We start from the raw sequence: 20,803 nt of genomic DNA, 5'->3' as shown, positions 1-20,803 counted from the left end.
GAAATAATTGTATTTCCAAGGAACTTTCCTAACTGCTAGATTAAACTAATACTTCTCAATCATTTGAATATACTAAAAAATTACTTTTAAAATGCCATTTTCATTTTACATGTTTATTTTGTAAACATGAAGAACTCAAGGAGTGGGACTTCCCTGGTGGTCCAGTGGGTAAGACTCCATGCGCCCAATGCAGGGGGCCCAGGTTCGATCCCTGGCAGGGGAACTAGATCCAGCATGCTGCAATTGAGACCCAGTGCAGCCAAAATAAATAAATAAATATTAAAGGAGTATAATCATTAGTGATTAAAATGTCTGTTAGAACAACGCTATTTGCTTCTAGTTTGATTACTACTGAAAATATACTGTTCAATTTCTTGAAAATAATCAGCTCCATGCTGACTTTGCAAATGTCCAGGCAATGTGTTTCTAGTTAGTCGTGGGTATGACTTCAGAGTGGATTCTTTTTGTAACAGCAAACAGTTATGCCAAATGACTTGCTCAAAATGGGTATGAAAGGATGTAAAACATTTATAACACATCAGGGACAAGGTATTAAGTAAACCTGCCCTAGCTGGAAGCTTATGAAGCATATTTTATGAATTCAGTTCAATTAAAAAGATAGAAACAGTTGTGCAAATAGTGGGAATCATTCTTCTTGAGCTTTTGAAACACCTGAGTGAAGAAATGGCAGGTGAAAACTTTAAAGAGAGAAAAATGTGTAGCTCATTGTGTGACCAATGGAAAAGCATAGATTTTTTTAGTAATTTTTTAATTTCACTGTCAAAAATTTAAAGACAATCAATTATGAAGAAGGTGACAAAACTTATCAACCATAAACTGCTTCGGGAAATATTACTATTAACAGTTCAGAGTTCAGAGGATTTCTTTCCAGTTTATATATGCCTGTGTACATGTGTGTATATATAAAACATACATAGTTTATTTTTATTCATTTGACATTTTATGTAATATTTTTGTTTTGCATTTCAAATTATATCCTGTTACTTTTTCATAATTACAAATACTTAACCTATAGTAAAATATTAAAACATGGTTGGAGGCCAAATCTGAAGTGTTAGAAAATATGGAGCATGTTGATCTTAGAATTATCTCTCACAAGATTGAATTAGAAAATTCCACCTGCACTGTCATGTATTTAAGAGTAATAGTGTGGCTTGGTGTGTTTGTTTCTTTTGATGCGGTCATTATACAAATGGCTTTTTCTTTGTATTTGAAGGTGAGTCTATCTATATGAATCACTAACTAGATAAGGTGAACACTTATGGATAGTCAAAATAATGCATTCCCTGAGTCATGAAAGTGTTTATTTTTGAGGTAAATGGAATTCATAAAAGAAGTAATTTCCATGGCACCAGTGAATTAAGATCAGTAAGTCCATACTTATTTTCTTAAAAGGATCATGGTTTACATTTTGTTAATTTATGCACTTTTTCAAATAGCACGTTATTATGCATATTTTATTTTACAGGTGTAATTAAAATATTGAATAATTTATTCTATTTCATTACATGAAAACTTAGGGCATTAATAATATGTTGCGAAAATTTATGCTAAAGTATGAAGCTAGACCATATAGTTGTTAGGCTGAAATTTTCCAACTGCATTTTTTTCCCCATTTCAACATGTTTTTCTCTTAATCCCTAAGGGAACTTGTTAGACAAAGTGCAGGTTTTATTGCAAAAATAGCTCCACAGTGACTAAGGATATACTCTTGAACATTCTGGCTAATACTCAATCATTTCTTTCTCAATACAATAGAGATTCTATTACTATACAGATATGTACAGTTCTAATTTGATTAGATGTATTTTACTTTATTTGTGGTTGACAAAAATGAATATATTCAAGTTGTGAATCCATATAAATGGGAGACTGTGATTTTAAAATTATTAATGCTGTGAGGTTGATACAATGACGGTTATTAAGAAGATCTGGAGGGCAAGCTTCTAGACAGGTTTTTTTTTTTTTTTTTTTTTTTTTTTTTGGCGGTACGTGGGCCTCTCGCTGTTGTGGCCTCTCCTGTTGTGGAGCACAGGCTCTGGATCGTGCAGGCTCAGCGGACATGGCTCATGGGCCTAGCCACTCCACAGCATGTGGGATCTTCCCGGACCGGGGCATGAACCCGTGTCCCCTGCATTGGCAGGCGGACTCTCAACCACTGTGCCACCAGGGAAGCCCTAGACAAGTATTCTTAAATGTAGTTATCCAGTTCACTTAATTTTTTTGTGCTAAAACTCAGTTTTAAAAAAGGTAAACCCATGATTCTCTTAAAAATATAAAATGAACACATATTCAAAATTTTATTTGCTTTATTAATTAGTGAGGGAACCAATAAGATGTTAAAACCAGTTTAAAAAAAATTGAAGAACTGATGTGTGTGTGATTCTATGTGTGTGTGTGCATGCATGCACATCCTATAGTAATGTAAAAATGAAGTTGCTAATAGATGTAAAACTGGTTAACATCATATAGGACAATAAAACAGTGTCATGTTGGTCTATTCTACAAGGTATAAATAATTGATTCTCCACCAGATGATCTTCATTTGCATTGTTATGGGTAAGGATAATTTGCATTCCTATCAGATTTCTTCAAGTTATCTTCTGCCACTAGAGAGATGTAAAATAATCTACTCAATAGAAAGTTAGATGTTCAACTAATAGAATCAGATAATTCCCAGAGGGCATGCTAGAAAACATGGACATACTCCTTAAAGACACCCAGTAATCTCTTGCCCATTAATTTCCAAGTTTTGAAAAATTTTTCCTGACATTTGTGATTTAATTGTGCTTTGGAGGAATAAAATTTCAATGACCTAGTTTTCCAGATTTGCTTTTCAAGGTAGAACAACAAAACAGTAATGGGTGAGAGAACAATATTTTTTAAAAGGTCATTAAATCCATCTTCAAATCTCTAACCAATAGCTAGGAATTCTTGGTTAAATATGCCCAATATTTATATAGTATATTTTAATTTTAATATATTTAATTTATATAATTAATATTAATGCTTGGTAAATATTTTAAGTATCATGTGACTCAATACAAATGCAGCACAATGCTTGATGGTCTTTTAATACCATTGACCAACTTGTGATCTGATTTGAGAGGCTGTGTTCTGAATTCCTAGCCCAGGCACTTCGGCTTTGTTGAGCAACTGTGGAGAAATGAGTTAAATGTATGTGTGCATGTGGGTGTGGTGGGAAGGTTATACACATCTGGTGTAAAAAATGACCCATGTTTCATTGATATTGACCCTCAACTTTTGTCACCTTGTGTATTTTTCAGTGTTACAGATTTCACAGCCGTTTTATCTCCATCTTTCTAATCACTAGATTAACAAAATTATTTTTGCTACAGTGTAATTTGTAGAGTCTTTCCCTTCTGATGTATACCTTTCAGAAGATAAGTGTACATTCCAAAGAAAATAGAATCTATTAGTTTACCACATTTATCATTTTTCTTTTTTCAGTTCCTAAATATACCTAAAAAGAGCCATGTGTCATTATAGCAGTCTTATCTGAGAGTAAGCAGTGCATTTTACCTTTTACCTTAAGATTAAGCCTCTCATCTACTGCAAATTCTTTAGGACTTTGTGCATTCGTCTTTGCCTCTCTATGCAGCCCCTTTATTTAAAAGCCTTTTTGTTTAAAGCACACTGTTTGCTCCTCCGTCTCTGAACAAAAATAAAATGATACATCAACAAAAAACCTGCCCTCATGCTTATTATTGCTTTCAGCTGCCTCCATTTTGTCACTCTCTTCCATCCTTCTGGAATTTCTAGGTAAAGTCGTATATAATTATTTTTCCCACATCATCACCTCATTTCTACTCTTCAGCCAGCTGACACCTGGCTTGTATTTCTACTACCCAGAGAGTCTTGCAAAGTCCAGGGGCTTATTTTCTAATTGCTAAATCCTATGACCTATTTTAGTTTGTCCTTAGACCTTTTCTTCAGTTTTTCTTGACCAAGTCCTCCTGTCTTTCTTCCTTGATGTAATCTTGTCGTGGCTTCAAGAAAACTGTTCTGCTTTGCCATTAGCCACTCCCCTGACCTCCGTGCCCTTAGATTTCCTCTAAAATTTGACCCCTTCTCACTTTCCTTCATTTCTTAGACTTTGACACTCCCTGAAATTTTATCCTTGATTCTCTGCTTTTTCTTCCTCTTCCCCCTGGGTGATAACATTAGCTTCAAGATTTCAAGTACCGTACCATCTAGAGCAATTAATTTCCAACTACATGATTCCTGCACCTGATCTCTCTCCTGAGATCCACTTCTGTATTTGTAACATAATGTTTGCATTTCCAGTAGATGTTTCTTAGGAAATTCAAACTTGAAATGTCCAAAATAGAATTCACTGTCTTGATATTAATTCCTTATTTCTATTTCCTGTCTTGGTTAATGACATTGCTATTAACTTTAAATCTATACAACAAAGACTGCTGTCATTCTTAACTTCTGTCTTTCTGTTCATTTCCCAACATAATTAATTATAAAGTTTATTGATTAGGCCCCTTAATGTTATCCCTACTATACTATAACTGTTCAAACTGCTGTCTCTTGTCTGAACCATTGAAAATATCAAAATTTGGTAACAAATCTCTCTTTAGCTCTATTAGCTGCCTCATCCTTTGCATTCTATGCTCTTGTAACATGGAATTTTTCACAGTTCTTAGATCACCCATGAGTTTCAAAACTCCAATCCTTTTCTCTGTCTGTGCTCTTTCCATAGATTGTCTTCACATATTCTCAGTATTGCAGACTTATTCCTCAAGATTAAGTTGAAATGCTACTTTCTCTGTGGACAGTCTCTTGAATGTCCCAGGTAGATCAGGCATGATTCCTCTGAGCATGGGTCTGTTACAGGACTGTGCAATCTGCATGTGTGCCTCGCTTCCCCACTGTGTGAGCGCGGCTTATTTATCCTTGTATTCTCAGCTCCTTTTGCATGTCTTAGCCCGTGGTTCGTTCTTATAAATGCCTTTTGACTGAATGGGAAACATTATTTTAGAGTGAAAGATTTGCCATTATTGAGAGATTATGGAATAACTTCTCAGTGTAACTTCCTCTCACTCTTACTCTTAGAAGGGGTCTTGGAGATCTTTTCAAGTGAACAAATGTGTTTTCTGTGTGGGAACATAAAGCTAGTCAAAACTGACTCATTCCTAAGGGTTTGTTCTTCAGAGATGACAGAATGTTCTTTAGGTTCTTGGGTTTTTGTAAACATAAATCATTTCAATGCTTTAGGCCACATGTCCTTTGTGGTTGTGCATAAAATTCCTCGTTGGGAGCTAACACTTGTGCTCTGCTTCACGGTTGCTACATATTTCAAAGTTTGAAAAATATCAGCGCTAATGGCACAGCGTTTCTAAATTTTAATTTTGACTCATCAAATGCTGCCATTGATAATCACAAATACCACACACCTGAAGAAAGCGATTTTAATTTACCATAACTTTTGACTAAAAGTATGAGGATAAGAAATATGACTTGCTTCTTTATGAAACTCTGACATATATACTGTAACAGTTATGGTTTAAATGGTTTTCCTGTGTCCCGTATGACCACATGGTCCACAGGAAAGGTTGGCCATTTGGCAAAACTGACTTCTCAGGAGGAGACATGCATATTTTGATAAGATAATCTTATGATCCAAGGTCAGTGAGCAGTTGATGAGCTATGTGCAAGTTTATATCTCTTTTTATCTTTTAGCTACACATCAGTATTGCATATTTTGGAAATATAATTCTTCACGCAGAAAAATGTTCCATGTGGCAACTTCAAAGAAAACCTGCTGAGAAACCAAGAGAATATTTAATAATGTTCATGAGCAATGAGGCATGAATGATCAAATGAAGGTCTTCCTAGTTATCTATTGATTATTCTATCATGGCAGGTAACTTCAAAACCACACACAGTCTTTTGAACATTACCTCCATCTCCTAATATTTCTCCCTATCATTAGAAGAAAATTACTTTTCTTGACCTTACATAACAGGCAAATGTATTTTGTATAATTTATTGATCTTATAATATAATATTCTGGCGAGGGTAAATGGGACTCATTAGGTTCAAATGAGTTATAATTGTAGGAAACATAAAGGTAACTCTTTAATCCTCCTATACTTGATACGGAAAAAAAAAATCCATTTCTTATAGAAGGGACTTCCAGAACACTATCAGGACTTAGAGTTTAAATTGAAAATGAGTTTTTATTTTATACTCTTTAACATCATAAGGGGAAGTGTGCCATTTGGCAAATATACCTTAATATACAGGAAACTAGTAAATATATAGGAAACTAGTAGCTAGGTTTCACCTTAGCTTACCAGTCCTCATGGTTACCTCCATTTCCTAATTGACAAAAGAATTCTAAAAATTAGCTTCGAAACAGAAGAGGAAAACATACATGCTCAACAAACCCTATTCACATGTGGTAATAGTCTTCAAAAATGGCAGTAGCCATAAAGGCAATAAATAAATGATTTAGTTTGAAATTAGAAGGGACAGCAAAAGCACAATCTACTACCTTGCTAATCCTTGTGGGAAATCATTCCATTTACTGACTGTAGCTATTACATATACACTGAATGAGGTCAATTTAAAATTGTTTAATTTGATAAGGAAAATTTCTATATAAGCCCAAAATAATGAACATGTAATTAAAAATATATTACAAAAAGATGAAGGCTATTGTTGTTGTTCCTTGGTGTTCATTTTCCATGTGGGATATCTGATTATATGCTGGAGCCTTTTTCCGTTGTACCAAATTCTGGTCAGTAAACATTTCATGCAATACCCTTAAAATTGTTTAACACCTTGTCTCCCACTGCAGTTGCTTTGTTGAGTTCACAGATATGTACTTGTCTCTTTTTACATCATAAGGCAGCAAAAGCAAAAGCTGCTCTAAAAAATAAAATTGGTTTATTTTCATAGTTAACAATTTAATTAATTAAACTGCTTGTTTATTGCTTATTGGGCTTTAAAGAAAGAGCTGAGTGCTATAGTAGAAAATAAAGAGGACATGTCTTACAAGGCTGAGACTGGACAAGATAACCTATATACATGTGTAAATGAATAGCTGTTATATTGGTTCACGGGGCTTATGATTTATGATATATGCACATTTATAAAATAATAAATCAGTATATAGAAATAGTCTTCTTGTATTTGCTTTGATTCATTGCAACAATGTCTTTATTTTTTCTCACAGCATTTACAAAACATAACCTAGGTGAGAGCTATAAGAATTGTTTTTCTTTTTCTGTAGTACCTTACCCTGAGATTTATCAGTTTTAAAAAGTTAATAAAAATAACCCTTTCTTACATTTATGCTGCATCCTTCTAAAAGCTTTATGATTCACCATTGTGCTCATTTCCATGGCAACCATTTAAGTCAGGTTTCTCAAAACTAAATATTATAAAGGAAAATAGAAAATCCAGATGAAGCTTTGGAGTTTTCTTACCTGGGAAGATCAGTATGTCCAACATGTGTTCCAAAGGTCAATACTTTGATGAAACTCTTTTTAGACCAAAGAGATGGTCGATGTTATGTTCTTAGCTTTCTCAAGAAAAATGGTATCTATCTTTCAAAAAACTAAGGTCTGAGGAAAACAACAGTTTCGTGACACTTTCCTAGCCCCTGCCCTATAACCAACTGCTCTTTAGTCATAGGAAATATTTATAAATGTTTGTAGATTCAAGATATTTTCAGAATTTCTTAGTTCAAGCAGGTAAATGAAATTGGGAGATTAATGAGTGTTTATTCATTCTACATATATTTGTTGAGTGCCTATCGTGTCATATACTATTCTTGGCACTGAAGCTGAAGCAATGAACAAGAAGGATAGGTTTTCTGTTGCATCGTGGTTATATTTTAGCAGGAGGAGAAAAACTATTAAAAAGTAACAGTGATAAGACCTATGAAGAAAATGGTACCAGGTAATTTGGTTTGAAGAGGGAACATGAACATTTGGTATTAAGAGAACATGGCATTTCAGAGACATTGAATATAAACTGAGGGTAAAAATTTTCCTAGTGCTTCATGAATTTCTGGAACTGTAAGCAATACCTGTAAGACACAATAAACCCTCTCACCCCTAGGCAACGACTCATCTCCTTTCTGTCTATAAATTTGCCTAATTGGGATTTTTCTTTTTTTTTAAATAAAAAACCTCACATCTGTATACAAAATTTATGCACTTGTTGAAAATTTAAAGTAATAGTGAAGTACATATATATATATATGCAGGAAATAGGTGCGTGTGTGTGTGTGTATTCAGGAAATACATATCTGTGGGAAGTATTTATATATCTGTAGGAATCAGGACATTTCTAAATAAACTGGCACATCAACAATTGACAAACATGATTTAGATTTTTTTTTAGTATTGGATTAATGAGTAATTAAAATAATGAAATAAACTATTGAGTTTTTAACAGTAAACACATTTTAAATGTTAAGTAATAATGAATTTAAAGAAAGAAGTTAATAAAGTTGACTTAGTTCAAGAAACAGTGAGACTTTTATTAGTTTAGTTTGAAAATTACGTTTTCCCCTGAGTGAATTTAAATGAGCTTCATTGGCTGTTAGAAGCCATTAATCAAGCTTTTAGTTGTATTTGGAGAGTATTTGGCATCATTCAGGTAGCCTTTGTGTAAATTATGTAGTTTCTGCATCTGTGCTTTTTCTGTTTTAGCTAATGAAGGCCAGCATTCATGAATAGTGAATTTGAAGGTGATCTACTATTTTCTCCGAATGAGTTAATATTTGATTTCTCAACATTAATTTGTCTTTAAACCTCAGATAATTATGGTTAATGGAAAAAAAATCATGTTTTTTCTTTTCTATTGTGGATCATAAAAAGCAATCCCTGTCACTGTCACTAATATGACTGTTGTTTGCTTGCTGTAATCTGAATTTTGAAGAGACTCTTCACTTTTATCTGCGGAGTGAGATGTGTGAAGTTGCAGGTAACAAGTGGCAGGGATGACACTGAATGAAGGTGCAAATACAGACAAACATAAGAAATCTTTATGATTTGTCCTCCTTTAATTTGATAGTTTTTATAGTGCTTTAGCTGCCCATTTTGATTTTACTGTTCGAGCAAGGGAAAGGTAGTTAACAACCTTAGCAGGCAGAAGAGATTAATAGGGAAACACAATCTCAGTATTTATATTAGGGAATATCCCAAAGAACTTATTATCCTGCTTTCACTAATTCTATTGAGCTGAGAATTACCTTATTATCACTTTATATTGTCACTCAAGGAGAGACTTTTGTAGAAATTATTCCCAGTCAACTGCCAGTTACCACCCACATGCTAGTCATCCCCTTGCCCTACATATAATGCCTCAGAACAGGTGGTGCCTGCTCTCGGAAACAGACTGACTCCATGGGTTAAATTAAACGTGCCTCAAGATTCCAGTTGTCTCTGCCTGTAATTCAGTAGGTGGCAGTCTTTTCATTTTGACTAAAGCTAGGACCTGAATTACACACAGACTTAGAGAGAGGAGGCAAGGCTGGTATTAGGCATAGAGAAAGTGTCCATGGTGGTATGATTTGGGGAATTGAAACATCTTCTTTGCCTGGAAATTGTTTTCTGAACAGGCACTCACATTGCCTGGTCAGTTAGTTGTTGCTCCTGAAGAGCCTTTTAAAAATGGTTCTATTCATTAGAGCCATTGGAATGACTTTGTATCAGAAAAAAAAAAAAAAAAAGTCAAATGTGTTTGTGTGTAGAGAGGGAGCATGCAGTGGTGTGAAAGAGGAGAAGAGAAGATTTGGGATTCTGGGTCCTTGTCCTTGGGTAAGGATACCAAGTGGTGGTGAAAGTAGGCAATGGAAAGAGGAAATGATCCACATTTTCATGCTTCCTCACATCCATATTGTCTGTGGCTATACCTAAGAAGACACACTCTGCTCATGTTTAGGGAAGAATGAACTTTATTTTAAATATCTGCTCGATGTGTAATCTTTTAATCAGGAGTTCTCATACCTTCTAATCCTTAGTATATGCTTAAAAAGCAATGTTTGCTCTGTAACTCTAATGTTTATAAATGGTACTAAACTATAACATCTTCCTAAATAACATTTCTGGATTTGTATATTAATAAAGTAACAACTTAGCCTTCCATAGTCATTGCAAAACAATTGTAAAAATTTTTTCTTGTGTGTATTATTTTTTTGTTGCTTAACTTTTAGTCACACACACATCCCACCAACAATAAAAGTATAGCTGAAGCCTTACCATGTAGTACGTTGAAATGATAATATTTTTGAGCATGGAAATGATTCTAGGTATTGTCTATTAATATTAGAACATCAAATAAAATAATTGAATCTAAAATATTTTTGAGCACTTGAGTTAGAGCTTACAAATTACATATTTCACGTTCATGCTTTTGACACACATAAAAAACCTTTTTGAAAAGTGTTAACGAGAACTTCTCTAGGCTGTTATTACTTTGGTAAAATCAGCGTTTTGGGAGTCCAGTCATTTGACCACCTGGAAATATATATAGCCCATCTCAACATCATAAGAATTATGACTGAATGCCTGGCTGCAATCCAGATACATTGTCCATCTATCCATTCAATCATCCGTCCATGCAGATATCCATCTATCCAGTTATTCATTCGACATTCATTGAAAGCCTAGTAGCTATACAGAGTGATGAACATGGCAGAAAGGACCCCAGTTCTCCTACAGCTGATATCTTACTGGGAAAAAATGAACAAACTACAAGTAAATAAATACATAAACTAGATAAATTCCATGGTTTCAAAGCGACATATACCTGGATGTATATGGATATATATCTGGATATATGATAGGCATACATGTTGGTATTTTTGGAAGGGCAGTCAGGGAATTCTCCCTGTGGAGAAAACCAAGCTGAGATCCAATTGTTGAAAAAGAGCTCCCTTCAAAAAACAATGGGAAAACATTCTAGGCAGAGGGAACAACATGTGAAAAGATGTTGAGGTGGAAATAAGCTAGAAGTCTATTTATTCATTCACTCAACAGATATCTACTGCATGCTCAAGATATGCCAGGCACCCCCATTGTGGGGGACTGCATTTTGCCAATGGCATTTCAATTGTGTCTTTTTCTAACAAAGGTAGATCTAAAGTGCAGATGAGAATCACGCCACGCAAGGTCAAATTCTGACTGCCAATGGTTATTTATACGACTTTGGAGAAGTTACTGATTTATCTAAGTCTCAGTTTCCCCTCTGTAAAATGAGGATACTAATAATTCCTATCCCATAGGATATTTGTGGGGTTAGGTGAGTCAATTTTTATATGGACTATATAGATATAGTTGGAATAGTGCCTCGCACATAGTGAGTCCTCAGTAAATGTCATCTACTATTTTAGTGCCTACTGATTTAATTTACTTTTTTTTAACGTCTTTATAGGAGTATAATTGCTTTACAATGGTGTGTTAGTTTCTGCTTTATAACAAAGTGAATCAGTTATACATATACATGTGTTCCCAAATCTCTTCCCTCTTGTGTCTCCCTCCCTCCCACCCCTCTAGGTGGTCACAAAGCACCGAGCTGATCTCCCTAAGCTATGCGGCTGCTTCCCACTAGCTATCTATTTTACATTTGGTAGTGTATACCTGTCCATGCCACTCTCTCACTCTGTCACAGCTTACCCTTCCCCCTCCCCATATCCTCAAGTCCGTTCTCTGGTAGGTCTGTGTCTTTATTCCCGTCTTGCTCCTAGGTTCTTCATGACCAATTTTTTTCTTTTCTTAGATTCCATATATATGTGTTAGCATACGGTATTTGTTTTTCTCTGTCTGACTTACTTCACAATGTATGACAGACTCTAGGTCCATCCACCTCTCTACAAATAATTCAGTTTCGTTTCTTTTTATGGCTGAGTAATATTCCACTGTATATATGTGCCACATCTTCTTTATCCATTCATCTGTTCATGGACACTTAGGTTGCTTCCATGTCTTGGCTATTGTAACTAGAGCTGCAATGAACATTTTGGTGCATGACTGTTTTTGAATTATGGTTTTCTCAGGGTATATGCCCAGTAGTGGGATTGCTGGGTCATATGGTAGTTCTATTTGTAGTTTTTTAAGGAACCTCCATGCTGTTCTCCATAGTGGCTGTACCAATTCACATTCCTACCAGCAGTGCAAGAGTGTTCCCTTTTCTCCACACCCTCTCCAGCATTTATTGTTTGTAGATTTTTTGATGATGGCCATTCTGACTGGTGTGAGGTGATACCTCATTGTAGTTTTGATTTGCATTTCTCTAATGATTAATGATGTTGAGCATTCTTTCATGTGTTTGTTGGCAGTCTGTATATCTTCTTTGGAGAAATGTTTATTTAGGTTTTCTGCCCATATTTGGATTGGGTTGTTTGTTTTTTTGTTATTGAGCTGCATGAGCTACTTGTAAATTTTGGAGATTAATCCTTTATCAGTTGCTTCATTTGCAAATATTTTCTCCCATTCTGAGGGTTGTCTTCTCTTCTTGTTTATGGTTTCCTTAGCTGTGCAAAAGCTTTTAAGTTTCATTAGGTCCCATTTGTTTAATTTTGTTTTTATTTCCATTTCTCTAGGAGGTGGGTCAAAAAGGATCTTGCTGTGATTTATGTCATAGAGTGTTCTGCCTATGTTTTCCTCTAAGAGTTTGATAGTGTCTGGCCTTACATTTAGGTCTTTAATCCATTTTGGTTTATTTTTGTGTATGGTGTTAGGGAGTGTTCTAATTTCATACTTTTACATGTAGCTGTCCAGTTTTCCCAGCACCACTTATTGAAGAGGCTGTCTTTTCTCCATTGTATATGTTTGCCTCCTTTATCAAAGATAAGGTGACCATATGTGCGTGGGTTTATCTCTGAGCTTTCTATCCTGTTCCATTAATCTATATTTCTGTTTTTGTGCCAGTATCATACTGTCTTGATTATTGTAGCTCTGTAGTATAGTCTGAAGTCAGGGAGCCTGATTCCTCCAGCTCCATTTTTCTTTCTCAAGATTGCTTTGGCTATTCAGGGTCTTTTGTGTTTCCATACAAATTGTGAAACTTTTTGTTCCAGTTCTGTGAAAAATGCCATGGGTAGTTTGATAGGGATTGCATTGAATCTGTAGATTGCTTTGGGTAGTATAGTCATTTTCACAATGTTGATTCTTCCAATCCAAGAACATGGTATATCTATCCATCTATTTGTATCATCTTTAATTTGTTTCAACAGCGTCTTATAATATTCTGCATACAGGTCTTTTTTCTCCTTAGGTAGGTTTATTCCTAGATATTATATTCTTCTTGTTGCAATGGAAATAGGAGTGTTTTCTTAATTTCACTTTCAGATTTTTCATTATTAGTATATAGGAATTCTAGAGATTTGCGTGCATTAATTCTGTATCATGATACTTTACCAAGTTCATTGATTAGCTCTAGTACTTTTCTGGTAGCATCTTTAGGTTTCCCTATGTATAGTATGTCATCTGCAAACAGTGACAGCTTTACTTCTTTTCCAATTTGGATTTCTTTTATCTCTTTTTCTTTTCTGATTGCTGTGGCTAAAACTTCCAAAACTATGTTTAATAATAGTGGTGAGAGTGGGCAACCTTGTCTTGTTCCTGATCTTAGTGGAAATGCTTTCAGTTTTTCACCATTGAGGATGATGTTGGCTGTGGGTTTGTCATGTATGGCCTTTATTATGTTGAGGAAAGTTCCCTCTGTGCCTACTTTCTGGAGGGTTTTATCATAAATGAGTGTTGAATTTCGTTGAAAGCTTTCTCTTTATCTATTGAGACGTTCATGTGGTTTTCTCCTTCAATTTGTTAATATAGTGTATCATATTAATTGATTTGCATATATTGAAGAATCCTTGCTTTCCTGGGATAATCCCCACTTGATCATGGTGTATGATCCTTTTAATGTGCTGTTGGATTCTGTTTGCTAGTATTTTGTTGAGGATTTTTGCATCTCTATACATCAGTGATATTGGTCTGTAGTTTTCTTCCTCTGTGACATCCTTGTCTGGTTTTGGTATCAAGGTGATGGTGGCCTCGTAGAATGAGTTTGGGAGTGTTCCTCCCTCTGCTATATTTTGGAAGAGTTTGAGGCTAGGTGTTAGCTCTTCTCTAAATGTTTGATAGAATTCCCCTATGAAGCCATCTGGTCCTGGGCTTTTGTTTGTTGGAAGATTTTTAATCACAGTTTCAATTTCAGTGCTTGTGATTGGTCTCTTCATATTTTCTATTTCTTCCTGGTTCAGTCTCGGAAGGTTGTGCATTTCTAAGAATGTGTCCATTTCTTCCAGGTTGTCCATTTTATTGGCATAGAGTTGCTTGTAGTAATCTCTCATGATCCTTTGTATTTCTGCAGTGTCAGTTGTTACTTCTCCTTTTTCATTTCTAATTGTATTGATTTGAGTCTTCTCCCTTTTTTTCTTGATGAGTCTGGCTAATGGTTTATCAATTTTGTTTATTTTCTCAAGGAACCAGCTTTTAGTTTTATTGATCTTTGCTATTATTTCCTTCATTTCTTCTCATTTATTTCTGATCTGATCCTTATGCTTTCTTTCCTTCTGCTAACTTTTTTTTTTTGTTTTACTTTCTCTCATTGCTTTAGGTGTAAGCTTAGGTTGTGTATTTGAGATGTTTCTTGTTTCTTAAGGTAGGATTGTATTGGTATAAACTTCCCTTTTAGAACTGCTTTTGCTGCATCCTGTAGGTTTTGGGTTGTCATGTTTTCATTGTCATTTGTTTCTAGGTATTTTTTGATTTCCTCTTTCATTTCTTGAGTGGTCTCTTGGTTATTAAGTAGTGTATTGTTTAGCCTCCATGTGATTATATTTTTTACAGATTTTGTGCTGTAATTGATATCTAGTCTTATAGTGTTGTGGTCAGAAAAGATACTTGATATGATTTCAATTTTTTAAAATTTACCAAGGCTTGATTTGTGACCTAAGATATGATCTATCCTGGAGAATGTTCCATGAGCACTTGAGAAGAATGTGTATTCTGTTGTTTTTGGATGGAATGTCCTATAAATATCAATGATGTCCATCTTGTTTAATATGTCATTTAAAGCTTGTGTTTCCTTATTTATTTTCATTTTGGATGATCTGTCCATTGGTGAAAGAGGGGTGTTAAAGTCCCCTACTATGATTGTGTTACTGTTGATTTCCCCTTTTCTGGCTGTCAGTATTTGCCTTATATATTGAGGTACTACTATGTTGGGTGCATAAGTGTTTACAATTGTTATATCTTCTCCTTGGATCAATCCCTTGATCATTATATAGTGTACTTCTTTGTCTCTTGTCATGGTCTTGATTTTAAAGTCTATTTTGTCTGACATGAGAATTGCTACTTCAGCTTTCTTTTGATTTCCATTTGCATGGAATATCTTTTTCCATCCCTTAACTTTCAGTCTGTATGTATCCCTAGGTCTGAAATGGGTCTCTTGTAGACAGCATATATATGCGTCTTGTTTTTGTATCCATTCAGCCAGTCTGTGTCTTTTGGTTGAAGCATTTATTCCATTTACATTTAAGGTAATTATCGATATGTATGTTTCTGTGACCATTTTCTTAATTGTTTTGGGTTTGTTATTGTAGGTGTTTTCCTTCTCTTGTGTTTCCTGCCTAGAGAAGTTCCTTTAGCATTTTTTGTAAAGCCGGTTTGGTGTGCTGAATTCTCTTACCTTTTGCTTGTCTGTAAAGGTTTTAATTTCTCTATCAAATCTGAATGTGATCCTTGCTTGGTAGAGTAATTTTGGTTGTAGGTTTTTCTTCTTCATCACTTTAAATATGTCCTGCCACTCCCTTCTGGCTTGCAGAGTTTCTGCTGAAAGATCAGCTGTTAACCTTATGGGGGTTCCCTTGTTTGTTATTTTTCCCTTGCTGCTTTTTATATTTATTCTTTGTATTTAATTTTTGATAGTTTGATTAATATGTGTCCTGGCATTTTTTTTCTTGGATTTATCCTGTATGGGACTCTCTGTGCTTCCTGGATTTGATTAACTATTTTCTTTCCCATATTAGGGAAGTTTTCAACTATCCTCTCTTCAAATATTTTGTCAGTCCCTTTCTTTTTCTCTTCTTCTTCTGGGAACCCTATAATTTGATATTGGTGTATTTAATGTTTTCCCAGAGGTCTCTGAGACTGTCCTCAATTCTTTTCATTCTTTTTTTTTTTTATGCTGCTATGCAGTAGTTATTTCCATTATTTTATATTCCTGGTCACTTATCTGTTCTTCTGCCTCAGTTATTCTGCTATTGATTTTGTCTAGAAAATTTTAAATTTCATTTATTGTGTTGTTCATCACTGTTTGTTTGCTCTTTAGTTCTTCTAGATCCTTGTTAAATGTTTTTTGTATTTTCTCTGTTCTGTTTCCAAGATTTGGATCGTCTTTACTATCATTATTTTGAATTCTTTTTCGGGTAGACTGCCTATTTCCTCTTCATTTGTTAGGTCTGATGGGTTTTTGCCTTGCTCCTTTATCTGCTGTGTGTTTCTTTGTCTTCTCATTTTGCTAAATTTACTGTGTTTGGGGTCTGCTTTTCGCAGGCTGCAGGTTCGTAGTTTGCGTTGTTTTTGGTTTCTATCCCCAGTGGCTAAGGTTGGTTCAGTGGGTTGTGTAGGCTACCTGGTGGAGGGGACTAGTGCCTGTGTTCTGGTGGATGAGGCTGGATCTTGTGTTTCTGGTGGGCAGGTCCACATCTGGTGGTTTGTTTTGGGGTGTCTGTGGCCTTATTATGATTTTAGGCTGCCTCTCTGCTAGTGGATGGGGTTGTGTTCCTTTCTTGCTAGTTGTTTGGCATAGGGTGTCCAGTACTGTAGCTTGCTGGTCTTTGAGTGAAGCTGGGTTCTGGTGTTGAGATGGAGATCTCTGGGCGATTTTCACCGTTTGATATTACGTGGAGCTGGGAGGTCTTTTGTGGACCAGTGTTCTGAACTTGTCCGCCCCTCCACCAGATGCACAGCCCTGACGCATGGCTGGAGTACCAAGAGCAGCCTTTCATCCACACAGCTCAGAATAAAAGGGAGAAAAAAATAGAAAGAAAGAAAGAAGATAAGGTAAAATAAAATAAAGTAAAATAAAATAAAGTTACTGAACTAAAAAATAATTATTAAGAAAGAAAAATTTTAAAGTAATAAAAAAAAAAACAGAATGGACAGACAGAACCCTAGGACAAATGGTAAAAGCAAAGAAAGCTATGCAGACAAAATCACACACAGAAGCATACACATACACACTCAGAAAAAGAGAAAAAATGGATTAAAAAAAATGTATCTTTGCACCCAAAGTCCACCTCCTCAATTTTGGATGATTGGTTGTCTATTCAGGTATTCCATGGATGCAGGGTATATCAAGTTGATTGTGTAGATTTAATCCTGTGCTCCTGAGCTGCCTGGAAAAATTTTCCTTTCTCTTCTTTGTTTGCACAGCTCCTAGGGTTCAGCTTTCGATTTGGCCCCACCTCTGGATGTAGGTCTCCTGAGGGCGTCTGTTCTTCGCTCAGACAGGACGGGGTTAAAGGAGCCGCTGATTCGGTAGCTCTGGCTCACTCACACTGTGGGGAGGTATGGGTACGGATGAGGGGCGAGCCTGCGGCGGCAGAGGCTGGCGTGACGTTGCAGCAGCCTGAGGCGCGCCGTGAGTTCTCTCTGGGAAGTTGTCCCTGGATCCCAGGATCCTGGCAGTGGCGGGCTGCACAGGCTCCCAGGAGGGGAGGTATGGATAGTGACCTGTGCTTGCACACAGGCTTCTTGGTGGCGGCAACAGCAGGCTTAGCGTCCCATGCCCGTCTTTGAGGTCCGCGCTGATAGCCACGGCTCGCGCCCATCTCTGGAGCTCCTTTAAGCGGCGCTCTTACTCCCCTCTCCTCATGCACCAGGAAACAAAGAGGCAAGAAAAAGTCTCTTGCCTTTTCAGCGACTCCACATTTTTTTCCGGACTCCCTCCTGGCTAGCTGTGGCGCTCTAGCCCCTTCAGGCTGTGTTCACGCAGCCAACCCCAGTCCTTTCCCTGGGATCCAACCGAAGCCTGAGCCTCAGCTCCCAGCCCCGCCCATCCCGGAGGGTGAGCAGACAAGCCTCTCAGGCTGGTGAGTGCTGGTGGGCCCTGATCCTCTGTGCGGGAATCTCTGCGCTTTGCCCTCCACACCCCTGTTACTGTGCTCTCCCTGTGGCCCCGAAGCTCCCCCCTCCGCCACCCGTAGTCTCCGCCTGCGAAGCGGCTTCTTAGTGTGTGGAAACCTTTCCTCCTTCACAGCTCCCTCCCACTGGTGCAGGTCCCGTCCCTATTCTTTTGTCTCTGTTTTTAATTTTTTCTTTTGCCCTACCCAGGTACGTGGGGAGTTTCTTGCCTTTTAGGAGGTCTGCGGTCTTCTGCCAGCGTTCAGTAGGTGTTCTGTAGGAGTTGTTCCACATGTAGATGTATTTCTGATGTATTTGTGGAGAGGAAGTTGATCTTGGCGTCTTACTCTTCCACCATCTTGAAGCTCCTCCCGTAATTTACTTTTGAAATACTCATACATTTTCTGTATAGTAAATAGCTTAAACATTTTTTATAGGAGTTCTGTTTTGAAATTTGGCCTTTTTTTCCCCTCTGAAAATAGTCAGAACATTGGACCATATGCAGTTTATTCTGAATTCTCCGTGATTCCCCAAACAGCACCACTAACCTAAACCATGTTTGAAAAGCAGTTCCTCTGTACTTGAAAAATCAAACCACTTGAAAGCAGCTTTCTCTTCACCTTTCCTTACTCCAGTTAATTTTTATATTAACACTGCTCTTTCTAATTCAGTTGCAGTTCACGCTGACACCGAGTTGAATATTTCTACTTTCTTTGACAGGTAGGAATCATACCATACCTACCTTACTGTTTTGGGGAATTGAAGAGTTAATGAGATAATAATATGTAATTTTACTGACACATAGAAAACATATTAACTATTGTTATTTTGTCTCAATATTGTGGTTCTATCTCCTTGTTCTTATTTGGACTTTTAAGTATTCCTGTTTGTACATGCCGATATAGGTTTTTTGGTTGTTTTTTTGATTTTGTAATAACATTTTGGGTATTTTTTTCTCAGTGATTTTCTTAAGCTTGTTCTTGTTCTTCTTTGCTTTTATTGCCCTTGTCCTCATACGTATCTACAACTACATTCTGAAACATGGTAGAGAATGAGATTATTTTGAATGAATGGATGAATGAATGATACTTTTTGCATCTTTAAAAAACTGGATTTATTAATGAGATCTTTATATAATCCTATTAATTTAATTAGCTTCTTTCTCCTTTTTTAAATCATTTATCTAGTGCCTGGAATAGAGTTGGTGTGTGGTATGTGTTCAATATTTGTTGAAGCAATGAATTAATATGTTATGGTGTTTTCAGAATTTAGTTTTGAATGGAATAGTTTATGAACTTGTATTCATAAGAGAAAATGCATAAAATATTTTAACTTCGAAATTTCTGTTTATCTTAAAACTGGTGACTTTTGTAAAATAACAGAAAAAGAGTTTGTCTACTGTGGATATGACTCATATTGTATATATAAATGTAAATATGATATGGTTTATATTCCTCTTAGATGCTCATCTTTTTTTTTTTTTTTTTAAAGAAACCAGAGCTATATTATGTCTTCGGTGATTTCAAAATGCAATCCAGTAGGTGAATTAGCCTTTTTATCGTTTACAAGTTGTTTAATTCAGGGAAGTAAATTTATTAAATTTTAGTAAACAAATATTTATTTATATGACTCTGGAGTCAAATACTCCACCTTTAAATTGTAACTTTGACATTTACGAGCTGTATGACCTTGAGTAATTGGCTTAATTTCTTTGTATATTGATTTCCTTTTTTATAAAGTGGGAATGATATTAGCATAATCTTATTGGTTTGCTGTGTGGGTTAAATGAATTTATGTCATGTGCTGAGAGCAGTGCCTTGTATATAGTTAGCAATATTTAAGCGTGTTAGCATGATTACTAGTATTTCTGTTAATACTGTACACCAAACACTATACTTGGTTCTGGATTCAGGAGATATTTGGCAAATATGCGTGATAAAACTGTATGCAAGAAGCAGAAAGAAAGCAGTGCTTTAATTAGCAAATGTTCCCTTTCAGCTGACAAAGAGGCAAAATTCTTCTGTGGTTCTGCTTTGTTTCTCTTAGGTGTGAAAAATAAATGGCAGTCCTGCTGAGTCTGATGAGCTGTTTATGATACCTGAAGTCATATGTTGGCTTCTATATGTGATGAAAAGAATTGAATGTTAGTTTATATAAAATTCAGATAATTTTTTTTTACTAGAATTCTATAATATTTCAAAGCAGTCTCAAATTTTTAGGAAAGTACAAATAACTTTTTGTCACTATAACATTTGAGAGGAGGTGATCTGACCTGATGTCTCCTGACCCCCTGCTGGTTTAATGTGTGTATATTGTATTTATTTAATATATTACTTTAGAATTTTTCCTATGATATCTGTGGTTTTGAAATTTGTCCTTTATCCTCTTGAACCAACCAGAATGTTGACCTACATGCAGTACATTCCCAATTCTCTTATAGCATCACAATAAACTACCAAGATCAGGAAACTAACACAGATACATTACCATCATTTAATCCTATTCGAGTTATACCATTGTCCTGATAATATATTTTATAGCAAAATAATCCAGTTCAGAACTTTATACTACATATGGTTGTCATGGATCTTTATTCTCCTGAACTATGGAAGTTTTTTTTTTCCAGTTTTTTTCTTGACATTCAAGACCTTGACCCATTA

Source organism: Globicephala melas, chromosome 3 (genome assembly GCF_963455315.2).
Source record: "Globicephala melas chromosome 3, mGloMel1.2, whole genome shotgun sequence".
In the NCBI taxonomy this organism is placed as follows: Eukaryota; Metazoa; Chordata; class Mammalia; order Artiodactyla; family Delphinidae; genus Globicephala; species Globicephala melas.
This window is presented reverse-complemented; position numbering follows the sequence as displayed.